The 22,797-nt window shown below is 42.6% G+C and overlaps 1 protein-coding gene across 1 annotated transcript in view; it reads left to right on the top strand.

Moving 5' to 3' along the window:
- The first annotated feature begins 915 nt into the window (after nt 1-915).
- Nucleotides 916-22,797, top strand: part of LOC100352643 (uncharacterized) — a 48,348-nt gene continuing 26,466 nt past the window's right edge. Inside the window, 1 exon segment of the mRNA XM_070067735.2 lies at nt 916-1,706. The gene's annotated coding sequence lies outside the window, so the exon portion shown is untranslated.

The raw sequence follows: 22,797 nt of genomic DNA, 5'->3' as shown, positions 1-22,797 counted from the left end.
GTCCTACTAAATTACCTTTGATATACTTTTTAATTGACCTCTCTGCTTTTTGTTTTTCTTACCTTTGTGTAAAGCCTCTTATTTCATCCATTTTCTGATTGCTCAGGTTCTCTTATTCCAATAACTAGGAAAATCATGTGGCTGGTAGTTCTTTCAACACACTGTGTTTCTCTACAATGAAGATTAGGATTGTAGATACTCTTCCTCTCCCTCACTTTTTATTTTAGAGATGAGAAATCTGGGGTTTTAGAAACTGAGCCTGCAGATAAAAGAAATATTTCTTTTTTTAAAGAAGATTGTTTTATTTGAAAGGCAGAGTTACAGAAAGGCAGAGGCAGAGAAAGAGAGAGAAAGAGAGAGAAAGAGATAGAAGTCTTCCATCCACTTGTTCACTCCCCAAATGGCTGCAATACCCATAGTTAAGCTAATCCAAAGCCAGGAGCCAGGAAATTCTGGGTCTCTGATGTGGATTCAGGGTCCCAGGCATTTGGGCCATCTTCTACTGCTTTCCCAGGCTAGAGTAGAAAGCTGTATTGGAAGTGGAGCAGCAGGGACTTGAACTAGCCCCCGTATAGAATGTCGGTGCTGAAGGCGGAGGCTTAGCCCACTATGCCACAGTGTTGGTCCCGAAAGACTTCTTAAACCAATATTTCATGTTGGTTGGCCTTTAACCTAGACTTTTTTTTTTTTACCATACTTCCATGGGCAAATTCAATTCTAATCTCTTTCCACCTCAGCTTTCTCTTTGTAAATTGAGAATATGGTCTCCAGAATTAACCCAAGGTATAATTGATACAAAGTAAGGCATTTACTCTGTTAATCTGGCCCCTAGAAGATACTTGGCAATGTTAGTCCTGTATCCAGTTCTCTCTTTTTTTTTTTTTTTTTTGTACTTGGTGAATTAGAGGGTGGTGTAAAATGCTTTGAAAAGAACCACAAATAAAAGACACAAGTAAAAATCGTATTCTCAAATCTAGATGTTAAACTGTGCCGTGTAGACCTGTGCTGAGAGTTACATTGAAATCCTTGTCATTGGTTACTTGAGAGAAGCTGTCCAGGAATAAAGCAGCAGGGGATTTTCCTGAGGGAAACAGCGTGTGTGAGGGAACCGGGATTTGGGACTCAGCAGCAGTGGCTGTCACTTCTTAAGATTTTGTTCAAGAAAGGAAGAACAGCAGCTGACCCTTGAGATCTGGGGTGGGAAGGAAGGGAAGGAGGGATGGAAACAAAAGCAAACGCTCTCTGGTTCCCAGCCTGTCTCCACCCACCCCGCACTGAAGCCCTAGGAGAGGGCCAGTAAGTCTATCTAGGAATGCCCTGGCCTGGACTCCATTTCCCAGAGTCACCTGGTGCTCCAACGTTTTCCGTGCTCTGAACGCCTGTGCGTGTGCATGTGGGAGAACGTGCGCATGCGTGCCTTTCCCTGTGGCTCGGGGCTGGGAACAGAAGTTCATTTACTGATCAGAGAGGTCCCTGAGAGGCCGCGCTGCTCCTTCTCCCACATTCACTGGGGAGACTTGCTGCGCAAGTGCAATTGCAGGCGGTTCGGGAGCACACACCCCGGACCTGCCGCCCACTGCTTCTGTGCCTCTGCATCTGCCACCGTGGGCCCCAAGTTCCAGCGACTTCTCCTGTCCCACACTCTCCGCTTTGCTCCCCGTGTGTCCTGAAGAAAGGGGACGTGCTCCCGAGATTTTCCACAGCAAGTATGGAGAACAGGAGGGGCACAGATGTGTGTGTGGGAGAGGGGAGGGTGCGATGGCGGGTGGCGGCTCCCAGACCTCGATCACTTGCTTCTCAGTGATGCTGGGAGCTTCTCCAGCAAAGTCAAGTCTGGGAACCAGGTGTTGTGTCTCCCACCGCCACTTCCCAGTCTCCTGATGCTCGGCCAGTCCCACGGGCTGCCTTACTCAAATTCTCCTTAAAGTACACTGGGTGAGGAACAGCACCAGCAGGGCAGTTGAGAGCACGCTGAAGGAAGGAGTCCCATCCCCTAGATTTAAATAAGCCCAGTTCTCACTTTGGGTGGATCAGAGAATGCCTTGTGGCTGGCCTCCGGCTATATCCCCTGGTAGTTCCCGCTGGGCGGGGCTCGGTGGCCCTGAGCCAGAGCCTGAGGCAGTGGAGAGGTGGAGATGGAAGATCAGAGTAGGCTCTGGCTCCTGGCCCCCATGCTGGACCCCGCGGACACATTTTCAGCTGGGGCGCTGTGTGTTTGGCTGACTTTCCCAGCAGCACGTGAAGCTTGTGCAGTAGCTTTGTGGATTGATCGCTCCTCCGTGTTTAATTAACAGACTCTTTTTCAATCTGGAGCTTGAGGCCATGGAAATGTAACTGATTTATTTTCCTGCGTTTCGATTTCTGTCTTCAACCCTTCTTTCTTCTCATGTTATTAGGGATGTCAACTTTTATTACCTGCTACTAATCCCTTTGCAAAGTGAGAAGTGAGCTGAAATTAATGCAAGTCTACCGTGTGAGTTAATAATGAGCTACTTCAATCTGCATTTTCATAGTGGAGAGCTACGAAAACATAAATACAGAAAAGTATCAATTTTTCTTGTCTAGTTCTTTACAGTCACTCAATGCTCCACCAAGCTGATTATCTTACAGTCCATACGGTTTTAATTAAGGGGGCAGTTACTTTTTTTTTTTTAATTTGACAGGAAGAGTTAGAGAGGAAGGTCTTCCTTCCGATAGTCACCCCCCAAATGGCCACTATGCCTGGTGCGCTGTGCTGATCTGAAGCCAGGAGCCAGGTGCTTCCTCCTGGTCTCCCACATAGGTGCAGGGGCCCAAGCACTTGGGCCACAGTAGAGAACTGGACTGGAAGAGGAGCAAATGGGACAGAATCCGGTGTGCATATGGGATGCCGGCGCTTCAGGCAGAGGATTAACCAAGTGAGCCATGGCGCCGGCCAGTTACTTTAAAAAAAAATTATTTATTTATTTTAAAGGCAGAGTTACAGAGAGGCAAAGACACACAGAGAGAGAGAGAGAGAGTGAGCTCCCATCTGCTGGTTCACTCCCCAGATGGTCACAATGGCCAGAACTGCATGGATCTGAAGCCAGAAGCCACGAACTTCTTCCAGGTCTCTCACACAGGTATAGGGGACCTAGCACTTGGGCCATCTTCCACTGCTTTCCCAGGCCATAGCAGAGAGCTGGATCAGAAGTGGAGCAGCCAGGTCTTGAACCAGCACCCATATGGTTTTACCCGCTCAGCCACAACACCAGCTTCAAGTTACTTTTCTTATTCTGGGTTCTGTGTTTAACCCCATGACATTTTCAACACGGGAGGATATTAGTGATAGATTTTCAAAATGATTGGTCTGTGGACGCCTTTGTACAAGGTGTTAATGTGAAGATGGGTAAGGAAGAAAAGAGAAAATGTGCCCCTCTCCCCCACAGAGATGCCCACACAGTACGGTAAAAGATGTGGCTTTGGGCTGGCACTGTGGCTCAGTAGGTTAATCCTCTGCCTGTGGTGCCAGCATCCCATATGGGAACCAGTTTGAGTCCCAGCTGCTCCTCTGATCCAGCTCTCTGCTATGGCCTGGGAAGGCAGTAGAAGATGGCCCAAGTGCTTGGGCCTCTGCACCCATGTGGGAGACCCAGAAGAAGCTCCTGGCTCCTGGCTTTAGAACAGTGCAGCTCTTCTGGCCATTTTGACCAACTGGGGAGTGAACCAGCAGAAGGAAGACCTTTCTGTCTGTCTATCCATCTCACTATCTGTAATTCTACCTCTCAAATAAATAAATAAAACATCTTTTAAAAAAAGAGAGATGTGGCCCTGAAAACTATTGCTATAGACTAACTTTCAGTGTAATGAAGTTTTCACTTGATTAACTGAGTGATTCATAGATTCTGTTAGAGTCCTGTTGTCACCAGATTACTAATCTGTGAAACTCATTTAGCATAGTAAGGTTACCTAGGAAGTAAGAATAGAAAGGGAATCCTGGATAGAGGTTGCTAGGGTGACAGCATTCTTCCTCTCAAACCCAGTGTGTTTTGATCTTTTCTCGCATGTACTCCCTATCACAGTGCTTTCGAGTGGACAAGCAGTGATGTGTTTCTGCTGAAAAGAGCTGCTTCACACCCAGGAAACAACTGTAAGACACTTTCTCAGCAACTATGTTGTGTGTACATTAATACGAACTTGAAAACAGCCAAGAACAGGATTCCTGGACTACTCAGGCTAACTCACTGTCCTTGGCACATCATTCCCTGCTCTGCAATAAGTTTCTGGCAAGTTCTTTAAAATTTTTAGGAGAGACATATTTCACATGAGAGACATAATCTGGTAATGCAGCAGTGATGTCTTTAAGAAAAGGTGCCATGTGAGGAAGCAGTCTGATGTGTCCATTCATCTTCCCATTAATAACTCTCATTGATGTCTACCACAGGGTGACAGAAGCAATCCTCCTTCTGAATTGCATCAAGCCAGGAGGATTCCTCTACAGTTTATCTGAGCTTTCCTTGTATGAGGGAATCACCAAATACTACATTGTATAGGGTTTTTTTAATGCATTTTATTTACTTGAAAGGCAGATTTACAGAGAGACACAGAGAGGTCTTCCATCCATTGGTTCGCTCCTCAAATGGCCACAATGACCTGGGCTGGGCCAGGCTAAAACCAGAAGCTAGGAGCTTCTTCTGGTTCTCACACTTGATTTCAGGGGCCCAAACACTTGGGCCATTATCCTCTGCTTTCCCAGGTGAATTAGTAGGGAGCTATATTGGAAATGAAGCAGCCAGGTTTTGAACCAGTGCCCATGTGGGGTGCTGGCACTGCCAGGGTCTGCTTAACCTACTACACCAGTCCCATGTGCATTTTTCAAAGAGGGGGAGGGGTTAAATTTTTTCTAATATGACTCTCAAAATAAAGATTATAATGTGTAGTAGATGATGATTTTGGTTATATTTTGAATTTCATTAAATTTCAATATTTTTTAAGTTAATGAGTACTAGTAGTTATCTTATTTTTTTTAAAGATTTATTTATTTTACTTGAAAGTCAGAGTTACAGAGAGGAGAGGCAGAGAGAGAGAAGTCTTCATATGCTGGTTCACTCCCCAGTTGGCTACAGTGGTCGGAGCTGTGCCGATCCAAAGGCAGGAACCAGGAGCTTCTTCTGTGTAGTAGTTATCTTATGCTATCCTTGCTTTGGATAAACAAACTCTCCCATCCCTCATTTAAAATGCTTTTTAAAATAGGATTATTTGGAGGACTGGCACTGTGGCATGGCAGGTGAGGCTGCCACCTACAGTGCTGGCATCCCGTATGGGTGCTTGTTTGAGATGCAGCTTCCTGCCGTGGCCTGGGAAAGCAGTGGAAGATGGCCCAAGTTCTTGGGTTCCGCACCGCATGGGAGACCTGACAGAAGCTTCTGGCTCCTGGCTTCAGATAGATTCAGCTCTGGCCATTGCAGCCATTTGGGGAGTGAATCAGTGCATGAAAGACCTCTCTCTGTGCCTCTGCCTCTCTGTAACTCTGCCTTTTAAATAAATAAATAAATATTTACATGCTACACCACTGTGCTGGCCCCAAGACCTAACAGGTTTTCTGGGTGCTTATCTTGGGGTTCACTTTGAGCACTAAGCACAGTTATTCTGTGTGACTGAATATTTCATGTTCCTTCTTATGGAAAAGTTTTTCTCATGATCTGAGTGATTGGCTACATCTGCCCGTAGTGGAAACTAAAACTTAATTTGGCATTTGAACACCCAGAGTGCTGATTCCTGTAATCTTTTGAATTTAATCAAAAAATGTGTTTTGAAACATTTGGTCTGTGGGTAGGCAGGGCAGTTTTCCTGGATCCCTTGAGAATTGATGAGCTGATGGTGTGTTTCTACCCCACATTATATTCTGAAATTTACTTCCTTTTATTTTCCTAAAATTACTATATTTGTAATTTGCTCCCCCTTTCTGAAATGTTTGTGCTTCTGTCCTCCTTATAACCATGGACATAAGTAGCCCTTTTCCTTCTCTTCTCTCTCTCTCTCTTTTTTTTTTTTTAAACAGGCAGAGTGGACAGTGAGAAAGAGACAGAGAGAAAGGTCTTCCTTTGCCATTGCTTCACCCTCCAGTGGCCACCGTGGCTGGCACACCATGCTGATCCAAATGCAGGAGGCAGGTGCTTCTCCTGGTCTCCCATGGGGTGCAGGGCCCAAGCACCTGGGCCATCCTCCACTGCACTCCCGGGCCATAGCAGAGGGCTGGCCTGGAAGAGGGGCAACTGGGACAGAATCCGGCACCCCAACCAGGACTAGAACCCAGTGTGCCGGTGCCGCAAGGAGGAGGATTAGCCTAGTGAGCCGTGGCACCATTTCTTTTCCTTCTCTTTATGATGTTACAAGAGCAGTGGGATATTGCAGCTCTCTCCCCTGGCAGCACATCTTCCTCATTACGTCTCTTTGAATTAGACCCTGGGTTAACTTGGCTGCACAAAAGGCATATAGCTAAACCCAGTGTACCTAATGAATGAAAGTCATCATAAAGTCAATATGCCTTGTAAACCTCTCATCTCTTGTTTTGGAATGTGTTGTGAATGTGTCTTTTATGTCAGTGTCTGTAAGCTGGAGACTTCCCACTTAAGGCAGAAGGCTGCTGAGGGACAGCACAACTGTAGCTTTGCTCTGTTACTTTACTGTGGCTACTCTCTCACCCTCTCTCTTTATTTTATTATGATTTAAAATTTTTATTTTAAAGGCAGAGTTACAGAGAAAGAGGCAGAGACAGAAGGATGGGGATCTTGCATCAGCTGGTTCACTCAAGAGACTGCAATGAATAATGCTGGCCCAGCCTGGAAGTCCAACCCAGTGTCCCACATTGGTGCAAGGACCCAAGTACTTGTGCCATCTGTTTCTGCTTCCCTAGTTGCATTACAGGGAGCTGGATCAGAAGTGGAACAGCTGTGACTCGGGCTGGCATTGTGGCACAATGGGGAAAGCCACGATCTGCAATGCCAGCTTCCCAGATGAACAGCCGTTCATGTCCCAGTTGCTCCACTTCTAACCTAGCTCCCTGCTGATGGTTTGAGAAAAGCAGCAGCAGATGACTCAAGTGTTGGGGCCATTGTAACCCATGTGGGAGACCCAGATGAAGTGCCTGGCTCCTGGTTTCTGTGTGCTTCAGCCCTGGCCATGGCAGCCATCTCAGATGGAAGATCTCTCTCTTTTTTAGCATTTATTTATTTATTTACAAGGCAGAGATAGAGAAAGGGAGAGAATGAGAAAGAGATTTTCATCTGCTGGTCTACTTCCTAGATGGCTGCAATGGCCAAGACTGGGCCAGGCCCAAGCCAGGCACCAAGAGCTTCATCCAGGTCTCCCACTTGGGTGTCAAGGACCCAGGTATTGGACCATCTTCTACTTTTCCAGGGCCATTAGAAGAGAGCTGGATCAGAAGTGGAGCAGCCAGGACATGAACTGGTGCCAATACCAGATGCCAGCACTGCAGGCAGCAGCTTTACCTGCTAGTCCACAACGGCATCCCATCTGACTCTCCCTCCTCTCCATAACTCTGACATTTTTTTAAGATGTATTTTATTTATTTGACAGAGTTACTGATAGAGATAGAGACAGATAGAGAGGTCTTCAGTCTTCTGGTTCACTCCCCAAATGGCCACAGTGGCCACATCTGAGCTGATCTGAAACCAGGAGCCAGTAGCTTCTTCGGATTTCCCACGTGGATATAGGGGACCAAGGACTTGGGTCATACTGTGCCACTTTCCCAAGCACATTAGCAGGCAGCTGGATTGGAAGTGGAGCAGCCAAGACCTGAACCAGGGACCATATGGGATGCAGGCCAGTGTCTCAACCAGCTGTGCCACAGCACTGGCCCCCAAAACTCTGACTTTCAAATAAATAAATCTTTTTTAAAGGATGGACACACATATTGGATCCCAGCATTTTATTTGGTGGTGGTTTAATCCACTGTGCCACAAAGCCAGCCCTACCCTTTATCCTGGTGACTTGTGTGTCAAGATCTGGGTAATATCTGCTGAACAACTGTTGGTATTATGGTAGACTCTTCTGTTTTATTTTGGTTCTCATTTGTTGAGTTTATTTTGGCTGCCACTTTTGGGTAGCAAGCTGTGATGTCATCAGTGGCTAAAGCTGCTGTGTGTTAGGCTGGCACTGATTCTACCTTTCCATTTCTTCAAGTAGAAGTGGAAAATGAAATCCTCTCAAAAGTAACAAGCTACAAAGTAACAACTGGAAATCAAGCTTCCTTTCTTCTCACCTAACAGACCCAGCTGGTCTCTGTGTTTCTCATTTTAGCCCAAACCTACATCAGATTCCTAGAGCAGAAGGAAGCTTATTTTTTAATGCAGAATTCATAGATGTGGTTGTCCATTCACCTCTTAGAATTAAAGCCATCACTCTGCTTTTTGACTGGTTTTCAATTTGTGGTGGTGCCCTCTCTCACAGGAGGACAGATTCCTCACAGAAGAATACACCTAGGAGGAGAAAACTTCAAGGAGTGGGCTTTCCAAAGTGAAATGGAATTCTGGCCTGGACATCCTTGAGATCATGATCAGCAGAGTGGGGAAATTCTTGGCTATGTCCATTCACATCCTTTCCTTTTTGTTCATTGTATTCCTCCCTTACATAGTGCTCTGTGCTCTCCTTCTGTTGCACACACACAAGGCGTGTCTGTGATTGAGGCTGTTTGTGGACCACTGCAGCATCTGGAGTTGCCTTTGTCTCCATCTCTAACCAGAAACTCAGATGCAGAGTGAGGAGGGGACTGCCAGCCTGCCACACAGGGTTTGGGCCCCTTGCTCCTTTACTTTTCTTCAGTGCAAGAGCAGCCTTAAAGAGAGCCGCACTGGGTAGTATTATTTCTTTTGGATTTGAGTGCTTGGAGAGCAAAAGAAATACATATTTTTTTCCTTATAGAATGGATTGAGGAGGCACTACATAAAGTCAGCAGCAACTTTTTTGGCTCTTGTTACATGTCAAGATGAGTCAGAATATTTAGGGCCATTTGTTAAATTTTTTAAAAAATTAAAAATATTCATTTATTTGAAAGGCAGAGTCACAAAGAGAGAAAGAGAGATGTAAATCATTTATCCACTGTTTCACACCCCTAATGGCCACAGCACCTGGGGTTGAAACTGGTTTAAAGTCAGGAGCCAGTATCTTCTTCCACATTTCCCATGTGGGAGTAGGAGCATAGGCACCAAACTTTGTAGCTTTCCTAGGCACATGAAAGAACTGGATCAGGAGTAGAGCAGCTGGGACATGAACTCGTGCACAACATGGAATACCAGCATCACAGGCAACAGCTTTCCCACTATGCTCTACTGTCTGTTTTTATTATTATTATTATTTTTATTTGAAAGAGAGTTAGAGAGAAGCAGAGGCAGAGAGAGAGAGAGAGAGAGGGAGAAAGGCCTTCCATCTTCTTGTTTACTCCCAGATGGCTGCAATGGCTGGAGCTACCCTGAACTGAAGCCAAGAGCCGGGAGCCTCTTCCAGTTATCCCACATGGGTGCAGGGGCCCAAGGTCTTAGGTCATCTTCTACTGCTTCCCCAGACCTTAGAAGAGAGCTGGATCAGAAATGGAGCAGCCGAGACTCAAAGCAGCACCCACATGGGATGCCAGCAGTGCAGGCAGCAGCTTTCCCTGCTGGGACACAGTAGCAGCCCCTCTATCATCTGTTTTATGGAAATATTTAAGGGACGTTAGAAGGCCATTCAGGCCCTTCCTACAATACATTTTGAAATAATGATTGACAGTCCACAAGACTGCTTCCAAAGGGAGAGAGCAGCAGGGACAGAGAGGTAGTGATGTTGAAAGGGTATGAGGAACAAGGGAAGATGGGAAGGCCAGAAGAAATCTTGAAAAGTATTCCAAAGGATAAAGTAATAGGACACAGGTCATTTGTGCAGATTTCTATTATAGGGTTTTCCTTTTTTTTTTTTTTTTAAATTAGAGATAATTTCTAACATAATTTGTGATATACTGGACTCACTTTTCAGTTTTCTTCTTACAGATAAGATGTCCTTATAAGATATAGAGGGGCTGGTACTGTGGCTTTGTAGTTTAATCCTCTGCCTGTGGCACTGGCATCCTATATGGGCACCATTCTAGTCCCAGATTCTCCTCTTCAGATCCAGCTCTCTGCTATGACATGGGAAAGTAGTAGAAGATGGCTGAAGTGCTTAGGCCCCTGTACCCAAGGAGGAACAGAGAAGAAGCTCCTGGCTCCTGGTTTTAGATCAGTGCAGCTCCATCAGTTATAGTCATTTGGGGAATGAACCAGCAGATGGAAGACTTTTATCTCTGTCTCTTCCTCTCACTGTCTATAATTCAACCTCTCAAATAAATAAAATCTTAAAAAATAAGATGTAGAGAAGTACTGGAATTAAATGCAATAGTACACTCCTAAATATGCAGTTAGCATTAAATTTTTGTTGAGAAAGGGATGAGCTTGGCTTTATGTGTGTCTTGCTTAAAGCAGAATTTTTATGACTGAATTTGAGATAATGAAAAATCAGTTTCATAATTGAAACATTGACCATTTTTACTGCTGCAGCCTCCCCCTCACTCTGTATCCCTATGCAGATAGTCCACATGAAGGTACAGCAGAAAGAGAGGCCTGCATATCTGGAGTAATGCAAATATGCCCTTTGCTTAAACCAGGGGATTGATCGACTGGAGTTCTTTGAGATTCAGTTTGCATTTTTCTGTAGAGTAAAATATAGTGATTTGGGTAAAGTATCTTGTCTTCTAGTAGATGATTCCAATTGGCTTTCTTATCCATCTACCTGGCATCACAGGTGATTCCCAAGACAGGTGTTGGGCTCTATGGAAAAACAAAGTAGCCTTTTCAGAGTTGATGTATTTCTCCTGGAAAATTGGAGAAATATTTTGTAAGAAGCAGTTCATGGAGGAAGTGTACTTCCCTAGAAACGAGACAGAAGTGATTCCCTTTCCTTGCCCCTCCCTGAGCTAGTTCCTGAGGCTTATTGATCAGGCCAAGAATGCTAATATTTATAGGCCAATTATGAATGATGCATGTTTGTCTTACACATGAGATGTCTACAGATCTGTTTCTCAAGGCCTTTAAGATAAAATAAGAAAACTTTGCAACAAAAGAGAAGGTTGGCATTGCCTGTTGCCTTGGTCTAGGATCTGTGCATTTATTACCCCCTTAGTACTCTGACTCCTGTTGTGCGTATCTCCTAATGGTTCTTTTTTGGCCATTCCTGTGTCCAGATTCCTTAATGGGTGACAATCTTTGACCAGACTTCCAGTCTGATAACTCAGCCCAAATTGGAGTTGACTAGTTTGTGTAGCCACTTCAGGATTAAGGTGGTCCAAAACTGCCAGTGCCCAATGACTGGGCTGCCTTTATGCTCACTCAAGAGATAAGACTCTGGGCACAGGTCCCAAGTGGCTTTGCTTAGTCCTCTTCCCTAGATCTCCCTGGTGAGCAGGCTGATTCTCAGGTAGGCAGGGAACTTGTTGGCTCCAGATTTCTGTTTTGCACTCATCTGGAAAATATTTGAGTTTTCTCTTGAATCTCAAGAGTCCTGAGTAGGGAGTTTTATTTTGTATTGAGATGTGTCTTTATAAAGACAGGTGTCACTGAAGACTGTGTGTCCTCAGAATCAACTGAACTCACCCAGGCCTGCATGGAGTTCTGGGATCCTGGCTTCAAGCTGAACATTGCCTGCTGTTGTGAGCATTTGGGTGTGTACCAGAAAATGGAAGAAATCTCTCTCCCTCTCCATCTCCCTCTACCTTTCAAATAAAATGAAAAACAGATAAAAATTGGAAAAAGTGTGCTTTGCCTTGTGTCCTAAGGCAAAAGTAATTACTGTTGTTATAGGTAGAACTCATTTGTACACTTCACAAATACAAATCTCAGGTTAAAGGCTTGGTGGTCACTACTGGCTGGGCTGCCTACTCAGCTCCCATTCTGTAATGCACCCCCTTCCATCATCTGCAGTTCACTTTGGATGCTCATAAAACACCAAACTGCCTCCTGACTTTGCATCCCTACGTTCTTTATACATAGCTGGGCCACAATCTCATTTTCTTTAGCAGCATGCTAATTTTTATGAGTGCTTCATAGGCAAAGAATAATGGGGACATTGATTTTTTCTGAGCTTTTGCCCTAAGTGGTTTATTTTATGAAGCTGATTCTGGGTACTGTATAGAACTTTGCTGGATCAGAAGTTGGGGTGCAGAGGTTGACATTAGAGAAATAGAGCTAGCACTGTCACTTCCACCCTGCAACCCATGCCTGCCTTTAGTTTCTGCTTTCATAGAGTGTTGGAATGAGGCAGTAGTGATGCAATAAAGGAATGAACTTTCAGTTGTTAAACATTTTTATTTTTAGTAATACAAAGAGAACAGATTGCATAAGATGGTAATTCAGAAGAACATAACCATACTTCTCTATTGCCCCCTCCTTTCTTCCTTTCTCTTTTTAAGGATTTAATAAGCTGGCTTTTTTTCCCTAACCTAGTCTTACCCTTTCACCTCCAGCCTTCCTGTCCATTTGTTCCTACTTTACAATCTAGTACTTTAAGCTTTTTTCCCCCTTCTTTCATGCATGTTTTTGCCTACTCCTACTCCAATTCCAAAGAAGGAAAAATGAATATCATGAGATATTGATTCAAAGACAGGAATCCTATCCAGAAATACAGAAAAAAAGTTACTTCCTTTTTCTTTTTTTTTTTTTTTTTGACAGGCAGAGTGGACAGTGAGAGAGAGACAGAGAGAAAGGTCTTCCTTTGCCGTTGGTTCACCCTCCAATGGCCGCCGTGGCTGGTGCGCTGCGGGCGGCGCACCGCGCTGATCTGATGGCAGGAGCCAGGAGCCAGGTGCTTTTCCTGGTCTCCCATGGGGTGCAGGGCCCAAGCACTTGGTCCATCCTCCACTGCACTCCCTGGCCACAGCAGAGAGCTGGCCTGGAAGAGGGGCAACCGGGACAGAATCCGGCGCCCCGACTGGGACTAGAACCCGGTGTGCCGGCGCCACTAGGCGGAGGATTAGCCTAGTGAGCCGTGGCGCCGGCCCTCTTTTTTCTTTTTATTAACAATTTATTTATTGATTTACCTCTCTGGAAGAGGCAGCTGGAAGTTCTCCGAGGTCTGTCCTTAGAATGTGAGGAGAGCCAGAGATATTGGATAGACTCTTTACAGTCTGTTTTACTGTGAGAGATGTGGTTCCACTTGCCTGTGGCAGAAAAAAATGAGATTTCAATGATTTTTTTTATGTATTACTAATTTTTATGAGTCTCTTCTTTATCAATGGATAGAGACCTGTCAAATTTACTATGAGCAAAAAATTTCACAGACACAACTGCTTCCAGAGGAGATGAATGACTCTCCATTCCCACGTGACCTTCCCCTGAGATCTCCAGGTGGCTTCTCTTGGTCTCCTGGAAGCAAAGAGAAGATTCCAACCATAGAAAAAGTTCACTATGACTGTGGTGTTGTTCCTTGGAAGTTCCTGCCAGAAAGTAATCATTTAAGAACACCAGGGGCATTTCATTAGTTTCACAGGACTCTCTTCTTCCTGGCTTCAGTGGAGGGGAAAAATAACCACAGTTGAAGCATGATTCTAGGCAAAGCACAATTATTTATCTGCATAACAAAAATCCTCATGTTTTTCTGCACATTGTTAGTCTTACATGGGTTAGAAAAAAATGCCATTTAATGTCTTAGAACTCTCTAATGTTAAAAAGTGCAAGAATTAAAAATTGCTATTATTTTATGCTCTTATAACGCTGCAGAAGCATTAACATTGTGCATTTCAGGGTGATTTGGAAACTCTAAATTCGAAATCAATTACGTTGACTGGCTTTGCAGAGTAGGAAGAAAATAATTGGTTTATTAATTATTTATAAAGAGAGACTATGAAAGAAGCTATGCATTGGTACCAATTGTCTAAGCTTTAGTGTTTATGAAACTATGATTTATTTATTTATTTGTTTATTTGTTTATTTATTTATATTTGGCAGAGTTATAGACAGTGAGATAGAGACAGAGAGAAAGGTCTTCCTTCCGTTGGTTCACTCCCCTAATGGCCACTATGGCTAGTGCTCTGCCGATCCAAAGCCCGGAGTCAAGTACTTCCTCCAGTTATCCTGTGCGGGTGCAGAGAACCAAGCACTTGGGCCACCCTCCACTGCCCTCCTGGGCCCAGGAAGAGGAGCAAATGGGACTAGTACCCAGCACCCCAACTGGGACTAGAACCTGGGTGCTGATGCCACAAGTGAAGGATTAGCCAAGTGAGCCATGGCCTCAGCCTATGATTTATTTTATTTTATGAGCTATGTCCACTTGAAGTTGTGAAAGTAAACATACAATGGTGGTTGTAATTCACTTTAACAGACTTTTTGAAGGATTTTATTTCTTTCTTTGAGAGGCAGAGTTACAGACAGTGAGAGGTAGAGACAGAGAGAAAGGTCTTCCATCCACTGGTTCACTCCCCAAATGGCCACAACAGCCAGAGCTGCTTGATCCAATGCCAGGAGCCAGGTGCTTCTTCCTAGTTGCCCATGGGTGCAGGGGCCCAAGCACTTGAGCCACATTTTACTGCTTTCCCAGGCCATAGCAGAGAGCTGTAGTGAAAGAGGAGTAGCTGGGACTAGAACCAGTGGCTATATGGGATGCCAGTGCCACAGGTGGAAGATTAACCTACTGTGCCATGGCACCGGCCCCACAATTCTCTTGAAAACAGAAACATTTATTCCTGAGTCTTTTGATGAGCTAGGCCAATGAAGTCCTGACAGGGCACATATGTCTCTAGAATTAGAGGAGTGCTCATCATTCTCATACTGTGTTCTGTTGCTGTTCAGCCTGTGACAGTGACATGTAAATAAAAAACCAGATATTCAGCATGTGGTTACCCCACAAGGAGTCTTATCTTGTCTGCATCTGAATAATTTTGATAGCCAGGTGTGTTTTGTTGTTGTTGTTTTTTTTTTTTTTTTTTGGACAGGCAGAGTGGGCAGTGAGTGAGAGACAGAGACAGAGAGAAAGGTCTTCCTTTTGCCATTGGTTCACCATCCAATGGCCGCTGCAGCTGGCATGCACTGGCTAGCGCACCGTGGTGATCCGATGGCAGGAGCCAGGTGCTTCTCCTGGTCTCCCATGGGGTGCAGGGCCCAAGCACTTGGGCCATCCTCCAGTGCACTCCCAAGCCACAGCAGAGAGCTGGCCTGGAAGAGGGGCAACTGGGGCAGAATCCGATGCCCCAACCGGGACTAGAACCCAGTGTGCCAGCGCCGCAAGGTGGAGGATTATCCTAGTGAGCCATGGTGCCAGCCACCAGGTGTTTTTAAGTTGCTAAATATTCTCCTAATTTGTATTTATTTAAAGACTGTTAACTCAGTGTGACAATTTTTGTTATAATGATTTGATTGCCAATAAGGAATTTACAAATTCATACCTTGACTAGAAGTTTTACTTTGTAACAATCACAGACTAGCAGAAGTCATAAACCATTAACCCTCATTGTTCTAAAATAAGAGGTTGTAATTAATATGAATATTTAAAGAATATATTTTTTTAAGATTTTATTTATTTATTTGAGAGATAGAATTACAGACAGAGGGAGAGTGAGAGACAGAGAGAAAAGTCTTCCTTCCATTGGTTCACTCCCCAGATGGCTGCAATGGCCAGAGATACATGGATCTAAAGCCAGGAGCCAGCTGCTTCTTCCTGGTCTCCCATGCAGGGGCCCAAGCACTTGGGCCATCTTCCACTGCTTTCCCAGGCCATAGCAGAGAACTGACTGGAAGAGGGGCAGCCAGGACTAGAACCGGTACTCATACTGGATGCTGGCACCACAGGCAGAGGATTAACCTCTGCACCACATCACCAGCCCCAAGTACATGAAGAATTTAGAACAGAAAATCTACCAACCTCATGGAGTTTATCTCCCTTTCAAAACTTTTATTAGCCTTTGGGATGGAGAATGCTAATTTAAGGTACTGTAATTAAGTTCACACAAACAAAAGATGTTTTAGGATGTTTTCCTTCATTATTTAAGTTAGATACTGTTAGGAAATTCTAGATTATTTTGGGGATAAATTGTAATTTCTTTTCACAAGTGTATTTGAGTAGAAACACAAGCTTTTATAATCAATTATTTATGTTTAAAACATATGCTTATGTATGTTTTATATTAAAATAACAGCATTTTATGAAGTTTAGATACATCTTGTTCAATACAAGCCTATACTTTTTTTAAGTTTTATTTAAAAAGAATCTTTGTATTCATTTTTTTAACACAGCAAACTCAGGTGACACAGTAAGTCCATAATTTCCCACAAAATTCATAAACTTAACAACTGAGTATCTTAAGTCTTATAAATCTTCTGAATCATTCATAGTTATGCACTCGATGGAACGTACTCCTCAGCAGCTGAGAAGAATATTAACAAAAGTACCAACTCTTCAGGCATCTCTACAGACCTCTACTTTTCATTCCCTAAGACATGCAGTCAGACTGCTGATGCACAAATACCAATTCACCTTAAGCTGAATGGATAAGAAAAAGCATTTGGGAAACCAACATTCTTAATATTAAGTCTGAAAGCATTTCTACCTCTTTACTGAATGACTTTCCCTTCTGTCAATGTTAAACTCAGGTTAATCTAGCACTTTAGGACATTTGTATTTGTTTTATAAGCCTTAAGGAAAGCAAAAAGATAATCTCTAATCTAGACAATCCTGGACTCTTTCATTAGATTTAGAATTTTACAGCAAAGTAATATGATCTGTCCAAATAGTATGCCTTTTAAAAACTTCTCTTCATGTTTGTAAATTAATAAAGCTTATTTCCAATATATATCTTCTGTGTTTTCATTTGCTGAAGCAGGGTTCAAAGGGTGTTTTTAGGATCTTGCCAACATCAGCCCTATGTACCCATAAATTATTGGAGCCATTAAATGGACAATAAAAACTGGTTGAGGCTACTGATGAATGCTTCAAAAGGAATCTGAATCTTTTCCAGGTGTCCTTTTAGGCCATTAAGGTGATTGATAACATCCCAAATCCCTGTAGTTTGGAACATACACCCTAGCGGTTTGGACCCTACATTTTAGCAAATATTTTAAAAAGCATCAACCCCAAAGCCATCTAACCACCTTTACTAGGTCTATTCCACCACTGGATTTACTAATCAATTTTAAGAGATGTTCTTTAAATTCCCACAGAATGAGATGATTTGCTGAATGGTGCTATAATATGTAGAATGTCTCTGAAAACTCTATATAAACCCCACAAAGTATATGGGATGGGTCCTCATCAGATGACCACTGTGATGATTGGAGTGGACCCTAGATCAAGCTAGAACAATAAACCTCTTTGCTTTTGCATCATTGAAGTCTCTCATTGGGATAATTGAGTCCCATCCAAGTTCGGTCTAACAGAAAGAGAGTTGGCCTTTGCCATGGGCTAGTTCACTCCCCAAATGGCCACAATGGCCAGAGCTGTGCTGATCTGAAGCCAGGAGCCAGGAAATTCTTCCAGGTCTCCCACATGTGTGCAGGGGCCTAAGGACTTGGGCCATCTTTCTACTTCTTTCCCAGGCCAGAGCAGAGAGCTGAGTCAGAAGTGAGCAGCTGGGACTTGAACTGGAGCACATATGGTGTGTCAGCACTGTAGGCCAGGGCTTTAACCTGCTGCACCACAGTGCCAGCCCCCCAACTATTTATTAAGAGCTCCTAACTGACCTGTTAATTTTGATAAAAATTTATGACACTCAGGAGTTTTATTATGAATCTTCATTCTAGTTTGCATGGCATATAAATGACCCCCTTGGTGAAATACATAATGATCAAACAATGGCTGACAACAAACACCCTTAGATCAATTCTTGAGCAACTATTCAGTAATAAGCCACCACAAGGCCCTACTTGTCATGCTCCTGAACCATCAGGTGATGCTGTATGTTCTTTTATTTTTTAAATTTTTTTATTTTATTTTTTTATTTTGACAGGTAGAGTTATAGACAGAGAGAGAGAGAGAGAAAGGTCTTCCTTCTGAATGTTGTTGGTATTTTGATTGAGATCATGTTGAATCTGTAAATTGGTTTTGAGGGGCTGGCACTGTGGAATAGTAGTTTGAGCCTCTGTCTGTGGCATTGGCATCTCATATGGATGCCAGTTTGGGTCCCAGCTGGTCCTCTGATCCAGCTCTCTGCTCATGGCCTAGGAAGGCAGTGGAAGATGGCCCAAGTGCTTGGGCTCCTGTATCCATATAGGAGATGAGGAGGAAGCTCCTAGCTCCTGGGTTCAGATCAGCCCAGCACCAGCCATTACAGCTATTTGGAGAATTAACCAACAGTTAGAAGGCATCGCTTTTTGTCTCTCCGTCTCTCTGTCTATAACTTCTTCTCAAATAAATAAATGATTGTAAAAGTAAAATTAAAACTAATTTCTATTGGTAGAATGGGAATTTTGGTGATATTTGTTCTTCCAATTTATGAACATCAAAGATTTTTCCTTTTTTTGTGTTTTCTTTTTTTTCTTTAATGTTTTGTAATTTTTCTTATAGAGATCTTTCACACCCTTGACTAAATTTATTCCAAGGTAATAAAAAATTTTATGGTTATTGAGAATGGCACTGTTCTGATAAGTTATTTTTCAGCCATGGCATTTTTGTGTATATAATGGTTATTGATTTTTGTGTGTTGATTTCATATTTTACAACTTTGCCAAACTTTCTTGTGAGTTTCAATAATCTCTTGGTGGAGTCTTTTGGTTTCCCAATATTTAGGATCATGTCATCTGCAAACAAATTATTGGACTTTCTCCTTTCTAATTTGTTTTCCTTTGATTTCTTTTTCTTGCATTAATGCCATGGCTAAAACTGTCAGTAGTATATTGAACAGCAGTAATGAGGGAGAGCAACTTTGGTTTCAGATCTTAGTGGAAATGCTTCCATGATTTCCATTCAATATGATGTTGGTTGAAGATTTGTCATATATTGCCTTGATTGTGATAAGGAATGTTCCTTCTATTCCCAACTTGCTTAAGGTTTTTATAATGAAAGGCTGTTTTTGATCAAATACTTTCTCTTCATCTATTGATCATCATGTGGTTTTTATTCTTTAGTTTGCTAGTGTCACATATCACATTTATTGATTTGCATATGTTGAACTATCCCTGCATACCATGGGTACATTCCACTTGGTCCAGGTAAATTATCTTTATGATCTGTTGTTGGATTTTATTAGCTAGTATTTTGTTGAGAATTTTGGGATCTGTGGGTATCAGAGATATTGTTCTTTAATTCTCTTTCTCTATTGTATCATTTTTTGGTTTAGAAAATAAGGTGACACTGGCCAAACAGAAGGAGTTTGGGAATACTCTTCTCTTTCAATTGCTTTGAATAGCTTAAGGAGAATTGGAATTAGTTCTTTTTCTTGGACAGGTAGAGTGGACAGTGAGAGAGAGACAGAGAGAAAGGTCTTCCTTTGCCATTGGTTCACCCTCCAATGGCCGCCACGGCTGGCATGCTGAAGCCAGCGCATCGTGCTGATCCAAAGCCAGGAGCCAGTTGCCTCTTCTGGTTTCCCATGGGGTGCAGGGCCCAAGCACATGGGCCATCCTCCACTGCACGCCCGGGCCATAGAAGAGAGCTGGCCTGGAAGAGGGGCAACTGGGACAGAATCCGGCACCCCAACTGGGACTAGAACCCGGTGTGCTGGTGCCACAAGGCAGAGGATTAGCCTATTGAGCCACGGCGCTGGCCAATTAGTTCTATTTTTAAAAGTCTGGTAGAATTTGGCAGTGAAGCTTTCTGGTCTTGGGCTTTTCTTTGGAGGGTTTTTGTTACTGATTCAATGTCTGTTTTGGTTTTTGGTTTGTTTAGGTTTTCTATATGTCTTCATGGCTCAATTTTTTTTACCTAGCATGTGTCTTGATTTCTTCCAGGTTTTCTAATTTGTTGGTCATTGCATGTGATGCCCACATTCTATATTGCAGTGCTAATCTTAAGTTTTCAGTGTTTCACTTCCAAACTAGTTTCCTGCTTAATATCTCTGAGAAGCATGGGGTAGTGGCTCAAATTCTTCAGTTCCTTTCACCTAAGTGCAAGATCTACTACTTATTAGGGGACCTGAGAGCCTGGTCCAGCCATAGCTGTTGCAGACATTTAGAGAGTGAACCAACATATGCAAGACCTCTCTTCCTCTCTCTCTTCACCCACTTTCTGTGTGTTTCTCTGCCCTTTCTAAAATCATTTTAAAAGTTATTTACTTCTTTATTTGAAAGTCACAGTTACAGAGAGAGAGAGAGAGACATAGAGAGATCTTCTATCATCTGTTTCACACTCCTGATTTCTCCAATGGCAGGTGAAGGGCCAGGTTGAAACCAGGAGCATCTTTTGAGTCACCCATGGGGGTGGCAGGAGCCCAAGTACTTGGGCCATCTTCCACTCTATCAGGCCATTAGCATGAAGCTAAATCAGAAGTGGAACAAGTGTGACTTGAACTGGTACCTATATAGGATGCCAGTATAACAGATGGCAGCTTTGCATACTGCAGCACACCATCCTCCTCTCTGCCTTTCAAATAAACAAATCTTTAAAAAAGAAATGAAAATGTCCTTAAGATAGTAAAAGTCATCACGATTGAGCACTGAGGAATCTATTGAAATGATTACATTTTAAAAGATTTATTTATATATTTGAAAGGTAGTGTTAGAGTGAGAAAGGGAGAGACTGATCTTCCTTCTGGTTTGTTCTCCTCCAAAATGGCTGCAATGACTGGGGCTAGACCAGGCTGATCTTGTAAGATAGGAGCTTCTTCCAGATATCCCATGGGTTCAGGGGCCCAAGCATCTGGGCAAGCCTTTGCTGCTTTCCCAGACACATTAGCAGGGAGCTGGATAAATTTGGAGCATCAATATCTATGACATCTTCCTTGCAGTACAAGGATATAGAGCCCATCTGGCACAATTAACGTCCTATATATGGGTGGGCCAAGTATAACAGCTTCCAACTCTCAAGGTTTGGACTAGATGGGTTCTGAGGAATTGTGTTATAACAGATATTAATCCATAACTCTTGGTTTAAGCTTTTGTTAGCAGATAATGCTGTGACTACTTTGGGTCTCTGGATTGTCACCAGTGAAGGCATCCAGATTAATAGTAATGAAATCAACAGTCAGTAGAATGGTGTCCAGCTGAACTTAAATGGTTTTTCTTTATTATTGTTAGAATAGTGACCTCCTGCTGTACCCTGGCATCTGGACATAGACAGCAGACATTGGAAGCCATCCCCTTTGCCAAATGGAGTATGCCAAGTTTGGGTCCATCATCTATTAAGGAGGCCTTAGTAGCCATTCTCATGTTTTACTGTTCTATATCCATGGCCAAAGTCCTACTAGATAACAAGGTTTGGAGAATCACAGGCTCAAGCTGTGTAGGTGACTATTTTTCCAGTATAGCACAATTAATAGAAATCTAATTTAATTTTACTGGCACATAGCAAGGTTCCAAGAGAGGTTATTCCTTGCATCACAGCCCTTGAGAAGCAGTGGATATCACAAATGATCCAGAGAATTTAGAAGGCATATGAGCTCCTCGAGTGAAGAAGTCACTGAGAGCACTAAGGATAGTGCCCACAGTATTCAATTTGACTTTTCATTGGAAGGGGGGCCATATAAGCTGGACTGATTTGTAGCATCCATGACAATTAATTTTTTAAATGAGGCATGCATTACACCAAAACCCAGGAAGGACTAAAAGGTATTAGCATTGTATGTTCTTCACAAGTGTGTCAAATAGTCTCATGAAGGGAGGAAGTCATCAATGTGATATATTCTTGTGCTCCTGATAAAAGCTGGGTACAGTTAAATTCTTTGCAAAAATTATGTTTGATGGCCAAGTCAATGAGATGCTCATGTATACCCTAGAAAAAGTGTCTTTCCAAAGTGAAGGCAAACTAGACTGAGGAGCTGTTGGAAAAACTTTGAGCAAAAACACATTTGCCACTTTTGTAATAGTTAAGACAGGTCATTTATCTACTAAGAAGCATCAGATATGTTAATATTAGATATAAAGTATGGTGGACATAATCGATGGCCTATAGCATTAAGATTTTAGTAATCTACCATGAGATGCCATTTACTTTTTTTCCAGATTCAACAGGTAAAATTGGGCTGCCAAGTGGGAAACAGCTGGAATAATCACCTTTTTGTTTATTAAGTTTAATGTAATACATTTTAATGCATGAAGACATTGAGTTTCCTTTTATTATGTCATCTTAATTATTTTAGTTTGGGACCTGTGGAGTGTTATTTTCCCTAGTTAAGTTGTAGCTTAACATTTATATTTTAATAATTACTTGCTGTGTTAGGCCATCTCTCCCACCTGTGGGATTTTTTGAGTACATCTGACTATTGGAAATTTAGGTAATACTATAGTTAAAATGAGATGTACCAAATAAATAATTTTTTTCTTCTGATACATATTTTGGAACTTTTCTAAAATGGTATTGAGCACCCTGTTTAAATTTAGGGGGATTCCCTGGGTAAGACTGTTATTTGAGCCACATTACTGATTACTTCTATGAAACTCTGTGAATAAGTGCATCTAGAACCTGGAAAAGTTGATGTCTTATGCTGAAGAGACATAAGAATCAATGTCTTTTTATCTTTTTTTAATTATATAATTTACAAATAAGTTTTAGATGACTAAAAGAATGAAATTATGTACTTTTCAGAAATTTATACCTATATACAACTATAGTTGATATATTATACATTTTCTTTCTTTAGGTTTTTAAGACTTCTTAGGGCTGGCACTGTGGTGTGGG

The sequence above is a fragment of the Oryctolagus cuniculus genome, chromosome 7 (genome assembly GCF_051225735.1).
Source record: "Oryctolagus cuniculus isolate XC-2025 breed Fujian yellow rabbit chromosome 7, ASM5122573v1, whole genome shotgun sequence".
In the NCBI taxonomy this organism is placed as follows: Eukaryota; Metazoa; Chordata; class Mammalia; order Lagomorpha; family Leporidae; genus Oryctolagus; species Oryctolagus cuniculus.
Note: the sequence above shows the minus strand (reverse complement) of the source record. Positions and strands in the feature narration are given on the sequence as shown.